Here is a 12985-nt window from a genome sequence, read left to right on the forward strand (position 1 = left end):
CCCCAAACTGAATCCCATACCCACTGGCTGTCCCTCCCCACCCCTCCCTGCCCGCGGCCCCCCGGCAACCTCAGATTTACTCTCTGTCTCGCCTGCTCTGGTCGTGTCACATGAATGGAATAGTATCATTCACAGATGTTACGTGGCTGGCTTCTTTCACGTAGTATTTTCCAAGTTCAGTACATCGTTCCTTTTCACAGCTGCATAATATTCCACTCTACGGCTAGAGCACGTTTTGTTGATCCACGCACCCGTGGACGGGCATTGGGGACGTTGACACTTTTGGGGGGTTTGGAATAAAGCTGCTGCGACCATTTGTGGGTAGGTTTTTGGGTCGACATATGTTTTCATTTCTCTTGGGGTAGATACCTAGGAGCGGAATTGCTGGGTCATGGTCACTCTAGGTTAAACAGCTTGAAGAACGGTCAGACTGTTTTCCAAAGTGATTTCACCTTGGACATTCCCACTAGCCTCGTAGCAGGTTCCACTTCCTTCCCATCCTCACCAATGCGGGTTATTATCTTTTTTTTTAGTGGCATCCTAGTGGTATGTCACTGAGGTTTTGCTAGAGATTACTGTTTTGTGTTTCGTTTTGTTGTTTAACTTAAACAATAGAAATTAATTGTCTCGTGATTCTGGAGGCAAGCCATCCAAAATCAAGGGTTCAGCGGGGCCATGCTTACTCTTTTTTATTCTTTAAAGTTTATTTATGCCCCCACCCCTCACTGGTTCTGCACTCACTGCTCTCTGTGTCCACTCGCTGTGTGTTCTTCTGTGTCTGCTCGTCTTCTCTTTAGGTGGCACCGGGGACCTTCCGGAGTGGGAGAGAGGCAAACGTTCTCTTGTGCCATCTCAGCACCCTGGTCTGCCGCGTCTCTTATTGTCTCTCCTCTGTGTCTCTTTTTGTTGCGTCATCTTTTGCTGCACCAGCTCTCTGTGTGGCCAGCTCTCCACTCAGGCCAGCTCGCCACACGGGCCAGCTCGCCCTCACCAGGAGGCCCCGGGAATCGAACCCTGGACCTCCCATATGGTAGACGGGAGCCCAACCACTTGAACCACATCTGCTTCCCTTTTGCTTTAATAAACAAATCAATTTTATTGATACATATTAATAAAGCATACGATTCACCCAAAGTGTACAACCAGTGGTATTTGGTGTAATCACATACTTGTGCATTCATCACTTCAATCATTATTAGAGCATTTTCATTATTTCAATAATAATAGTAAACAAAAAAAACAGACAAGCAAACAGGAAAATGCTTCATGTCTCAATCTCTCTCTGCTTCCCTTGCTGTACACAGCTGCTATTTTGGGCTATTCTTGTATATTTATTTATTAAAGCTGTTTTATTGAAATATATTCACATACCATATGACCTGTCCAAAGTGTATAATCAATGGCTTTTAGGATAATCACAATGTTGTGCATTCAACAGCACAAAAAAATTTTAGAACAATTTCATTACTCCCAAAAGACTCTCTTTCGCAGTCACCTCTCAATTGTTTCCCCAGCCTTACATAACCATTAATTAATTTCTGCTTTATAAATTGATATATATTTACATCTTTTATAAATGGAATCATACACTACGGAGTACTTTGTGTCTGGTTTCTTTCACTTAGCATAATGTGTTTTTTTTTTGTCTGATATTAACATCTTGTATTAACATATTAGCTCAGTTTCCAGGAAAAACGGTCTTATATATGCAATTTTACCCATATTCCTTTTTCACTACATTCCCGTGTTACATTTTACATTTTTTAGCTTTCCTTTTATAGATATTACCTTTCATTACTATTCCCCCCAAGCTGTCTCCCTCATCTGTTTGCTCGTTGTTCATTGTTCTGCGCTCGTTGATTTGTACTCGTTTGGGGTTTTTTTGCTCATTGTCTGCTCGTTGTTTTTTGCTTGTTGTCTGTTGTTATGGTTTTCTTTCTTTAGGAGGCACCGGGAACTGAACCCAGGACCTCCCATCTGGGAGGTGAGTGCTCAGTTGCTTGAGCCACATCCACTCCCTGCTTGTTCGTGTTTGCTCATTGTCTGCTTATTGTGTGCTTGTTGTCTTGCTCGGTTTTTTTTGCTTATTGTCTGCTTGTTGTTTTTTTCTCATTGTCTGCTCGTTGTTTTTGCTCATTGTTTTTGCCTGATGTCTACATGTTTTCTGCTCGTTACTTGTTTGTCTTCTTTAGGCGGCACCAGGAACCGAACCCGGGACCTCCCATGTGGGAGGCAGGTGGTCAACTGCTCGAGCCACATCTGGTTCCCACTATTTTGCTTAGGGATCCTATTGCCCACCTTGAAATCCATCCTTCAGCTGCTTACAACCCTCTATATCTCCTTGGTGCCCTCTGAATTAAGTTCAAGTTGCCCAGGTCGGTTGGCATCTGATCCTGCCCAGCCCCCACACCCAAGCACCTGCTCCTGAATCTTCACATTTGGCAACTGCTACTTCTCCTCAAAGACAGGCAGGCTTTGGGGTCAGAGAGTTGTGGGTGAAATCCTGGCTCTGATGACTTCACCTCTGTGAGCCTCATTTTCCTCATCAGTTAAATGAAAATCATACCGATTTCCTCTCTCATAGGGTTCAAAGAGACAATTCACATAAACTCCTTAGCACAAGGCCTGGCATTGGATAAAGGCTGTGTTTATTGGAATTTGTTCGGTTGCAATTTCCAGAAAACAAACAAACAACTAAATGACCAAGTTAGCCCCCAAAACAAACAACAACAACAACTCAAACTGGTGTGAGAAAACAAGGCAATGAACTGACTCATACAATTGAAAATCTAGGAATGTCAGGGTTGTGTGGACTCCAGGCATAATTGGATCGAGCACCTCCCGTGTCACCAGCAATCTACTGCTGTCTCTTGCCTGAGCTTCATTTTGTCAGACTCCTCTTCGGCTGGGTACAGAGATTCCACCCGCAATACGAAGTCTCTATCCTTACTCAGTAGCCACTAGGAAAGAGACTACCATCTACTCCAGGGTTTCACTGGGAGTCCCAGGACTGAATCTCATTGGTCCAGGTGGGATCACATCAGACCCACACCGGTTGGTGGCATGGCTGACTGCTCTGAGTCATGTCTGAGAGTGTGGGGAGGGATGGTCTGAAAACTGCTCTGAGTCCCCCAACCTAGGAAGGTGGGAAGGCCATGGGGGCAGCAGGAAGTTGGGGAATTCGGTTTAGGGATTTGGTTTGGGGCTGGTTTGGGTTTGTGATGTGTCCCAGCCATCACATGGTGCCACGAAATATTCCCTAGACAAGAGACGTACACCCGACCTGTGACTCATGTGCTTTTTATGTTTTTTTTTTTAGAAATGTACTTTCATTACCCTTGAAGGATACAATCTAGATATGATAATCATAATTATTATGATTTATAATTTATCTACCTGATGTCAATTACCTCTTTTTTTTTCTTCTTACTGGCTTTCGTAGAATTTCTGGCAACTTCACCTCACACCTGGCAATGCCTCTCCTTTCAACTTTCCATATGGTCAAATCTATCAGATAATCTATAGATTCTCGCCCCCCCTCCCGTGGTTCTCTCTGCGGGGGAATTCCTCCTGCCACCCACTCGAATTCTTTTCATCTCTCTCCTATTTTGAGACCCCTGTATCCTCAATCTTTTGCTTTCATTTTTCTTGCTTTACCTCCTTGCTTTGATGGAGTGCATCCTGCAGTAGCTTTCTAAGAATGAGGGAACATGGGAGGCAATATTTTTGAGACCTTCTCTGTTTTGAATTTTCTTCACTTGTTCCTCACACTTGATCAACATTTTGGCCAGAAATAGTGCTCTGGGTTGAAAATCCTTTTCTAGGAGAATTTTGAGCCCATGGACCCATTGTCTCTTTGCCTCCAGTGGCTTTGGATGTGCTGTCTGTTCTATGAAGAATGCACTTCTTTCCTCTCTTTTCCTGGTTAATTCCTACTCATCCTTTAGATTCCATGTTAGACATTTCTAGTGTAGATCAATATCCACCAAATAGGAAGCAACCCTTGGCAGTTAGGTGGCTCCCTTGACTAATCCTGGCCATTGAAACATGATTGGAGATGACATAAATTGCTCTTAGAAGAGGCATCAAGCAACTTATTCCTGCTTCCAGATGGTGCAGCCATGAGACGATGTGACTCAGGATTAGCCTGGACCTCTGCATAGCCCCTGCCAACCCCTGTAGGATGAGTATCATGAGGGAGAAACAAACTTTGGTTGCCTTAAACCATTGAGCTTTGGGAGCTGTTTGTTACTGCAGCAAAACTTGACTTAGGGTGACTAACACAGAACCCAATTTACAAGTGGCTCGTTAAGGGATGTCCTCCCAGCTCACCGCCCCCGAGCGACATGATTTCCCCCTATTGTAAGCTCCGAGTTTCCCACGTGATCATTGCATTTGTGTATATGTTCATCGTCTATCTCCCCCATTCTACCCCCAAGATTCCAAGATGAGACGACTGTGTCTGCAATGTTCCACGGCCAAATCACAACGTCAGGCACGCATAGTTTGTCTGGATATGTTTGTTAAATGAAGAAAGCCAAAAAGAAAGCCACCACCGGGGCGTATCCCTAGAGCAGTCTCTCACACCTTCTATAAGGTAATGAACGCTCGCGAGCTGACAGGAGCTGGCCCCAAAGAGGCAGGGAATTTTGACAAGGAGACTGATCTATCGTGAGAAAGAGTCTGGCTGCCGTCTTGATGTTTTCTTTAAGACTGTGTAATTTATTCCAGCAACCAGTCGCCTGGGAGGGATTTGAAGGGCGTGATTTATTTCACCGAGGGGCATGGGAACTGGGTGGAGACGTGCAAAAACATTCTTGGAATTGCTGAGAGGCCCGCGATAAAATAAAATGAAGGTTGTCACTATAATACAGTGCTTAGGAGAAAATCCTACTTCATGAACTCTCTGACTTCACTGAATCCGTGTGCGTTTGTGCCCTAGTGCACCCCAGACTGAATTTTTTTCAGCTCTGTTGAGATATAATCCTAGATATAAATCTAGACCACACTGCTTATGTATATATATATTTAAAGATTTATTTTTATTTCTCCCTACCCCTTCGTTGTTTGCATTTAGCCGTGTCTGTTCTTCTTTCTTGATTCTTTTTTTTTTTTTAAGATTTATTTATTTATTTAATTCCCCCCTCCCCCGGTTGTCTGTTCTCTGTGTCTATTTGCTGCGTCTTGTTTCTTTGTCCGCTTCTGTTGTCCTCAGTGGCACGGGAAGTGTGTGCGGCGCCATTCCTGGGCAGGCTGCACTTTCTTTCGCGCTGGGCGGCTCTCCTTACGGGGCGCACTCCTTGTGCATGGGGCTCCCCTACGCCCCTACCCCTGCGTGGCAGGGCACTCCTTGCGCGCATCAGCACTGTGCGTGGGCCAGCTCCACACGGGTCAAGGAGGCCCGGGGTTTGAACCGCGGACCTCCCATGTGGTAGATGGACGCCCTAACCACTGGGCCAAGTCCGTTTCCTTTCTTGATTCTTTAGGAGGCACCAGGAACTGAACCCGGGAAGTTGGATGTGGGAGGGAGGCGCCTAATCGCTTGAGCCACTTCCGTTCCCTGGTTTGTTGGGTCTCTCCTTATCTTTTCCCTTTGTGTCTCTTTGTTGCGTCATCTTGTTGCATCAGCTCTCTGTGCCTGCCTGTTGTGCCAGCTCACTGCATCTGCCCATCGTGCCAGCTTGCTATCTTCTTTTGGAGGCACCAGGAACTGAACCACGGACCTCCTTTGTGGTAGGCAGGAGCTCAACCACTTGAACTGCTTCCCCTAAACTGCTTGTATTTTAAATGTTCCAGTTCTTCCAAATTCCCGTCAGCAGTTGGTGAGCTCAGTCTTTAAAATTTTCTCCATCGAAACAGGTGTGGAGAAGTATTGGAGTGTCACAGTATTTTTGCATTGTCCCCGATGTCTAATGACACTCCTTTTTGGGAGTTTATTTGCCATCCATCGTTCAAAACTTTTCCAGCCCCCCCTCTTCTATTAATTGGGTTGATTTCTGAGTTTTAAATGCCTGGTGACTGAAAGATTATCAGGAGGGATAATAGTGCCTCAGCTTCTTTGGCTGGTTGTCCCTGGGAAAATTCCTTCATGGCTCTGAGCCTCCATTTCCCCATCTGTGAAATGGGAATAGCGACAGTACCCACCTCAGAGGTCTGTGTTAGAATCGCTTTTGAGAGCTAGTTGGAGGGGACTGCTGTGGCAACCCGCAGCCGGAAGACGCTTTGAGGAATGCAGCCTCCCATAATCGTTCACTGAGTCACTCAACAAACATTTGTTGTGCATCCGTCTCATTCCAACATGGGAGAGACAAGAGGAGAGGCAGCTGGTTTTCTCCTGTTTGCATCACTGGCCCTCGGTGTGGGAACACCGCAGGTGCCTGGAGAAAGTTCTGGAAAGAATAAGGAAGTTAGGATAAGTGGGGGCTCTTGCTTCCCTGGAAGTTATGTTTTTTTGAAACATAGAGATTAAGAAGCAACAAGGGAAGCGGACGTGGCTCACCTGATAGGGCGTCCGCCTACCACGTGGGAGGTCCAGGGTTCAAACCCCGGGCCTCCTTGACCCGTGTGGAGCTGGCCCATGCGCAGTGCTGATGCGCGCAAGGAGTGCCCTGCCACGCAGGGGTGTCCCCCGCGTAGGGGAGCCCCACGCGCAAGGAGTGCGCCCCGTAAGGAGAGCCGCCCAGCACCAAAGAAAGTGCAGCCTGCCCAGGAATGGTGCTGCACACACGGAGAGCTGACACAACAAGATGACGCAACAAAAAAAAGAGATGCAATTTCCTGGTGCCAACAAGGGTACAAGCAGACACAGAAGAACACACAGCGAGTGGACAGAGAGCAGACAATGGTGGTGGGGGGAAGAGAAATAAACAAACCTTAAAAAATGCAACAAAATACTAAAAAAAAAAGAAACACACAAAATAATAAAAAGTTATAAAAAATAGAAGCAATGACCGGGAAGCAGATGTGACTCATGCAATTGGGCACCCTACCACATGGGAGGTCCCAGGTTCAGTTCCTAGTGCCTCCTAAAGAAGACAGACAAGATAGCGAGCTGATGCAATGGAAAGGCGCATCAAGGTGGTGGACTTGGCTCAGTGGTTAGGGCGTCCGTCTACCACATGGGAGGTCCGCGGTTCAAACCCCGGCCTCCTTGACCCGTGTGGAGCTGGCCCATGCGCAGTGCTGATGCGCGCAAGGAGTGCCCTGCCACGCAGGGGTGTCCCCCGTGTAGGGGAGCCCCACATGCAAGGAGTGCGCCCCGTAAGGAGAGCCGCCTAGGGCAAAAGAAAGTGCAGCCTGCCCAGGAATGGTGCTGCACACACGGAGAGCTGACACAACAAGATGATGCAACAAAAAGAAACAGATTCATGTGCCGCTGACAACAGAAGTGGACAAAGAAGACGCAGCAAATAGACACAGAGAACAGACAACTGGGGGCGGGGAGGGGAAAGCAATAAAGAAAAAATAAATTAAATTAAATTAAAAAAAAGAAAGGCGCATCAAGCGGATGCAATAAGATGACATGAGAGATACAAGGAGGAAAACAATGAGAGACACAACAAGCAGGGAATGGAGGGGGCTCAAGCCATTAGGCGCCTCTCTCCCACATGGAGGTCCCTGGTTCGATTCCCAGTGCCTCCTAAAAAGAAGACCAGGACACAGCAAACAAACACAGCAAATGCAAACAACAAGAGGGTGGGAGAAGTAAATACATTTTTGAAAAATGAAGCAACGCCTCACGTGGTTAGGCATGATTACATCTGTGGTTCAGGGAGGTGCCTTGAGTCTTGCACTTGGCAGTGGTTATATGACATGTGATGCACAATATAGTGGCTGCTCCTGTGGCCACTGAGCTCTTGAGACGTGGCCTGTCAACCTTGAAATGTGCCGTAAGCATAAAATGCATGCTGGGTTTTTGGTTTTAAATTTTTTTATTTATTTCTCTCCCCTGCCCCCCCCCCCCCGCGGTCTGCTCTCTGTGTCCATTCGCTGTGTGTTCTTCTGTGTCCGCTCGCATTCTTGTCGGCAGCACCAGGAATCTGTGTCTCTTTTGGTTGTGTCATCTTGCTGCGTCAGCTCTCCGTGTGTGCGGCGCCACTCCTGGGCGGGCTGCACTTTTTTCACCTGGGGTGGCTCTCTTTGTTGGGTGCACTCCTTGCGCGTGGGGCTCCCCTACGCGGGGGACACCCCTGCGTGGCAGGGCACTCCTTGCGCGCATCAGCACTGCGCGTGGGCCAGCTCCACACGGGTCAGGAGGCCCGGGGTTTGAACCGTGGGCCTCCCATGTGGTAGACGGACGCCCTGACCCCTGGGCCAAGTCCGCTTCCCCCCCAGCAGCTTTTAACAAACTAAAACATCATAGGTCTGATGAGGGTTTTTTTTTTTTTGAGATACTGGAGATTGAACCGGGGACCTCGTACATGGGAAGCAGGTGCTCAACCACTGAGCTACAGCTGCTCCCTCTGATAAGGATTTTTTTTTTTAGATTTATTTTATTTATTCATTCTCCAGCCCACCCCCTTCATTGTTTGCACTTGCTGTCTGCTTGTCTTCTCTTTAGGAGGCACCGGGAACCAAACCTGGGACCTACCACGTGGGAGAGAGGCGCTCAATTGCTCGAGCCACCTCATCCCCCTGGTTTGCTGTGTCTCTCATTATCTTTCGGCTTTATCTCTTTGTTGCGTCAGCTTGTCGCATCAGCTCGCCACACCTGCCCATTGCGCCAGCTCGCCTTCTCCAGGAGGCCTCGAGAACTGAACCTGGGACCTCCCATGTGGTAGGCGGGAGCCCGATAGCTAGAGCCACATCCGCTTCCCTGATAAGGATTAAATATCCAGACTGTCTAAAGAACTTTTACAATTTGACAACAAAAAGACAAACAACCCAACCTAAAATGGGCCAAGGATTTGAAGAGTCACTTCCCCAAAGAAGATATTAAATGGCTGGTAAGGACATGAAAAAATTCTCAACATCATGAATCATTAAAGAAATGCAAATTAATACTACAATGAGATACCACTTCATACCCACTAGAATGCCTACTATTTAAAAACAGAGAATAACAAGTGTTGGCATGAAGTAGAGGAATGGTAACTCTCGCACATTGTTGGTAGGAATGTAAAATGGGGCAACCACCGAGGAAAAACCGTCTGGCGTTTCCTCAGGCAGCTAAACATTAGAATTACTATATGACCCGGCAAGTCTACTGCTAGGTATATATATATACCCAAAAGAAACGAGAGCAGGGACTTGAACTGATATCTCTACACAACAGCCAAAAGGTGAAAGCAAGCCAACTGCCCATCAGCAGATGAATGGATAAACAAAACACGGTATATCCATACAATGGAATATTATTCAGCCGTGAAAAAGAGTTGGTACGTGCTACAACACGGATCAACTTTAAAGATACCATGCCGAAGGAAATAAGCCAGAAGCCAAAGGACAAATAGTGTACGGTTTCTCTGACATGAAATACTTAGAATAAGCAAATTCAGAGAGACAGAAACCAGTAGTGTTTACCAGGGAGGTGACAAGAGGGGCGTGGGAAGTCATTGCTACATGACTTTTGGTTTGGGATCTCGGAACTAGTTTGGAAATAGATAAGTGGTGAAAGTTACGCAATGCTGTCCGTGTACTGAGTGCCAAAGAACCGTGCACTTAAAATGATTTAAATTTTGCCCACTGAAAGTGATTTGAATTTTTAAATATGTGTATTTTACCCACCGCTAAAAAGAAACAGCCTTCTCAAAAATTAAAAATAAATTGGTTAGAGACAGAAGGTGGGTTGCAGCGTACCCTGGGGCAGCTGGTGGGGGGGTGGGCAATGGGGAGTTAATGTTTCCTGGGTACAGAGTCTCTGTTTGGGCTGACGGACTAGTGTTGGAAGCAAAGGTGGTGATTGTAAAAGTAGTTAAAACATTGCGTCGCATGCTTGAGAGTGGTGACATTTTGTAAAAGTGATTGCCAGCACTGCTTGAGAGTGGTTAAAATGGGGAGTGTTCTTTTTTGTCTAGCTGTCACCCCAGTTTTAAAAAATCAGTCCTTTGGGCTGTGGCGTGGGCAGGAGGGGTGGGAGGTGGCGGCCAGGAGGCCCGGCTGACCCGGGCGCTGGGCCAGGTGAGACCGGCCGCGGCTGACAGCGTTCACGGGGACAGTTCCCATCCCGTGGCGGTCGCCGTGCTCCGACGGCGGTCTAAGGATGTCCCGTGTTCGTGTCCTCCTTCCCCAAGGCCCGAGGCCGTGGGCGTTCTTGCCGATGAGGAAACTGAGGCACAGAGCGGTGAGGTCACCGGTCCGGGCTGGCCGGTGGGGGGCTGGGATGGGTGCTCAGGCCACGGGGCTGCAGCCTCACCTGCCCACGTGGCCACGATCGTCCTGCTTTGGGGCGGGGAGGCGGGGAGGACAGGCGGGGACGGGCTGGAGCGGCCCAGCTGGGGGAGGGAAAGCCCTGTGGGGCCAAATGTAGGATCGGATGGGGACCCGCTGAGCCTGGGGAGACTTGCTTCGGTGGGGGGGGAGAAGGGGACATCCCGAGACCCTGGGAAACCAGGCAGCCTGACATGTGATTTGGCCATGAACTGTGCAGACACAGTTGTCCCCTCTTGGAGACTCGGGGGAGATAGATGATGACCATAGACACAAATGCAGTACCGTCGTGTGTGGGAAACTTGGGGCTTACAACAGGGGTCATCGTGTAGCTTGGGGGGCCACGAGCGGGGAGGACATCCCTTAGCAAGCCACGCGGAAGTTGGGTTCTGCGTTAGTCACCCTAAGTCAAGCTTTGCTGCAGTAACAAGCAACTCCCACAGCTCGGCGGTCTAACACAACCTAAGTGTGTTTCTCCCTCATGATACTCATCCTACCTGGGTTGGCGGGGGCTGTGCAGGGGGATGGAAAGCCAGGTGGGGAGCGGTGGGTGGGGCTGTTTGCAGGGGAAAGGCCCCCCTCACTGACCCCTGGACCCTGGGGCTTCCCAGTTCCCCCACCTTTATGGGTGTTCTCCCGCTGCCCCCTTCTCCCTTTCTCTTTGTGGCCACAGCTGAGGCCTTCCTGGGATCCAGTGTCTCCATCAGCTCTCTTGGAAACCCTCCGGTGCCTCTCGCCGCCCCCAATCCCGAAACCCCAGGTTTTCTTTGCTCTTGAGTTGTTTATTGAGCTGCTACTGTGTGCCAGGCCGTGTGCTGAGTGCTGGGCACCCGGCAGTGACCACAATGGACAGACACACGCCTCTTGAGGTTGGTGGGGACATGGGTGATAAACAGAAACAATGTTCATTGCGGCGTGACAGCTCTGGGGAAAAAAGCATAGCAGAGGGAAGGGGCAATGAGCCCAAGGGTGAGGTGGGATTTTTTTTTTTTTAAGATTTATTTTATTTTATTCTTCCCCCGCCCCCCCGCGGGTGGGGTGGGAGTCTGAGGGTCCTTGGGGCAGGCCTCCCTTGGGGGATGATATTTGAACAGTGACCTGAAAGAGAGAGGGGGACCTCGTGGCTGGCTGGGGAAGACAAGTCCAGGCAGAGAGAAGGTAAGTGCAAAGGGCCTGAGGCACGGCTGCGCCTGGTGGGTTTAAGAAAGGCTTGTGGCTGGAGGGAAGTGAGAGAGGGAAGGGTGGGAGAGGGAAACTGAGGGAGGTAAAGGGCCAGGGTACACTGGGCCTTGGTAGAGCCCTCTGGGGCCGTTCTCTGGGCTCCCATACCTTGTCCTGCATTCCAGAGCATCATCCCAAGTCCTCAGGGGACTTCCTTCCGCAGGTGAGACTAGAGCCCCTGGGCCGGCCACTAGAGACTCCCCCCTCTGCCATCCCTGGGGTCATCAGGCCACATAAGACCACGGTGAGCTCACATGATGCAGCGTTTAATATTATTGATGAGTTCCAAACAGAAATGCTGGATCAGGCTTGCGATCCGATCTGTACCCGGGCAGGACTGAGTTATGATTAGGGCCCTTGGTGGGTGGGGACTCGCGGATAAAAGGCATGGCGAAGGACAGAGTGGAGGGTTCTTGATGTTGGAGTTTTGATGTTGGAGTTTGATGCTGAAGACTTAAGCTGGAGCCCCGGGAAGTCAGCACAGAGAGGAAAGAGAAGCCAGCCCTGGAAGAGAGGAACCCTGAGCCCAGAGAAAAAGCCAGCCCCAGGAACGTGGGAACCCAGGAAGCCTGAGCCCTCGCAGACGTCGGCAGCCATCCTGCTCCAAATAGACTTTGGGGAGGGAAGTAGCTGATGCTTTATGGCCTGGGATCTGTAAGCTCCTACCCCAAATACATACCCTTTATAAAAACCAACCCATTTCTGGTATTTTGCAGCAGCACGTCTTTGGCTGACTAAGACACACGGTTATCAGGCCTTTGAGGTCACGGTTAGTTAGCTTCCGCTGTTTCCTAACCGTACCTCAAAGGCCACCAGAAATGCTTTACACTATGAGCTCAGCTCAGCTCTCACCCAGCATTCCTGTGAGTTAGATGCACTCAAGTGATTTTACAGCTTGACTCAAGTATAACTGACCTGCAGTGGACCACACACACACAGAGCGGGCAGCTTCGTGCGTTTTCACGCCAAGAAACCATCCTCACGATCTAGGTACTGAATACAATCGCCACCCCCAAAGTTTCCCCCTGCCCTTCGTCATCTCTCCTGACTTCCCCAACCCTTCTCCCGGGCTGATCCGCTGCCAGTCACGACGGATGAAGAGTCATTTTCTAGAGTTTTATGTTATATACGGGGAACCAGGGAATACCCATCGAGTAGATACTTTAAAAAGAAATTAGGTGAACTTTGCCTAACATTCATCATTTTAAAATGAATAGTCAGTGGTATTTAGTCCATTCACCATGTCGTACAAACACCTCCTCTTTCTCGTTCCGGAACATTTTCACCACCCCAAAAGGGACTATGCCCACCCACCCCTCAGTCTCTGCCAACCACTCAACTGCGTTCTGCTTCTAGCATTTACCTATACCTATGCTGGCTATTTCGTAGAAATGGA

Source organism: Dasypus novemcinctus, chromosome 30 (assembly GCF_030445035.2).
Source record: "Dasypus novemcinctus isolate mDasNov1 chromosome 30, mDasNov1.1.hap2, whole genome shotgun sequence".
Classification (NCBI taxonomy): Eukaryota; Metazoa; Chordata; class Mammalia; order Cingulata; family Dasypodidae; genus Dasypus; species Dasypus novemcinctus.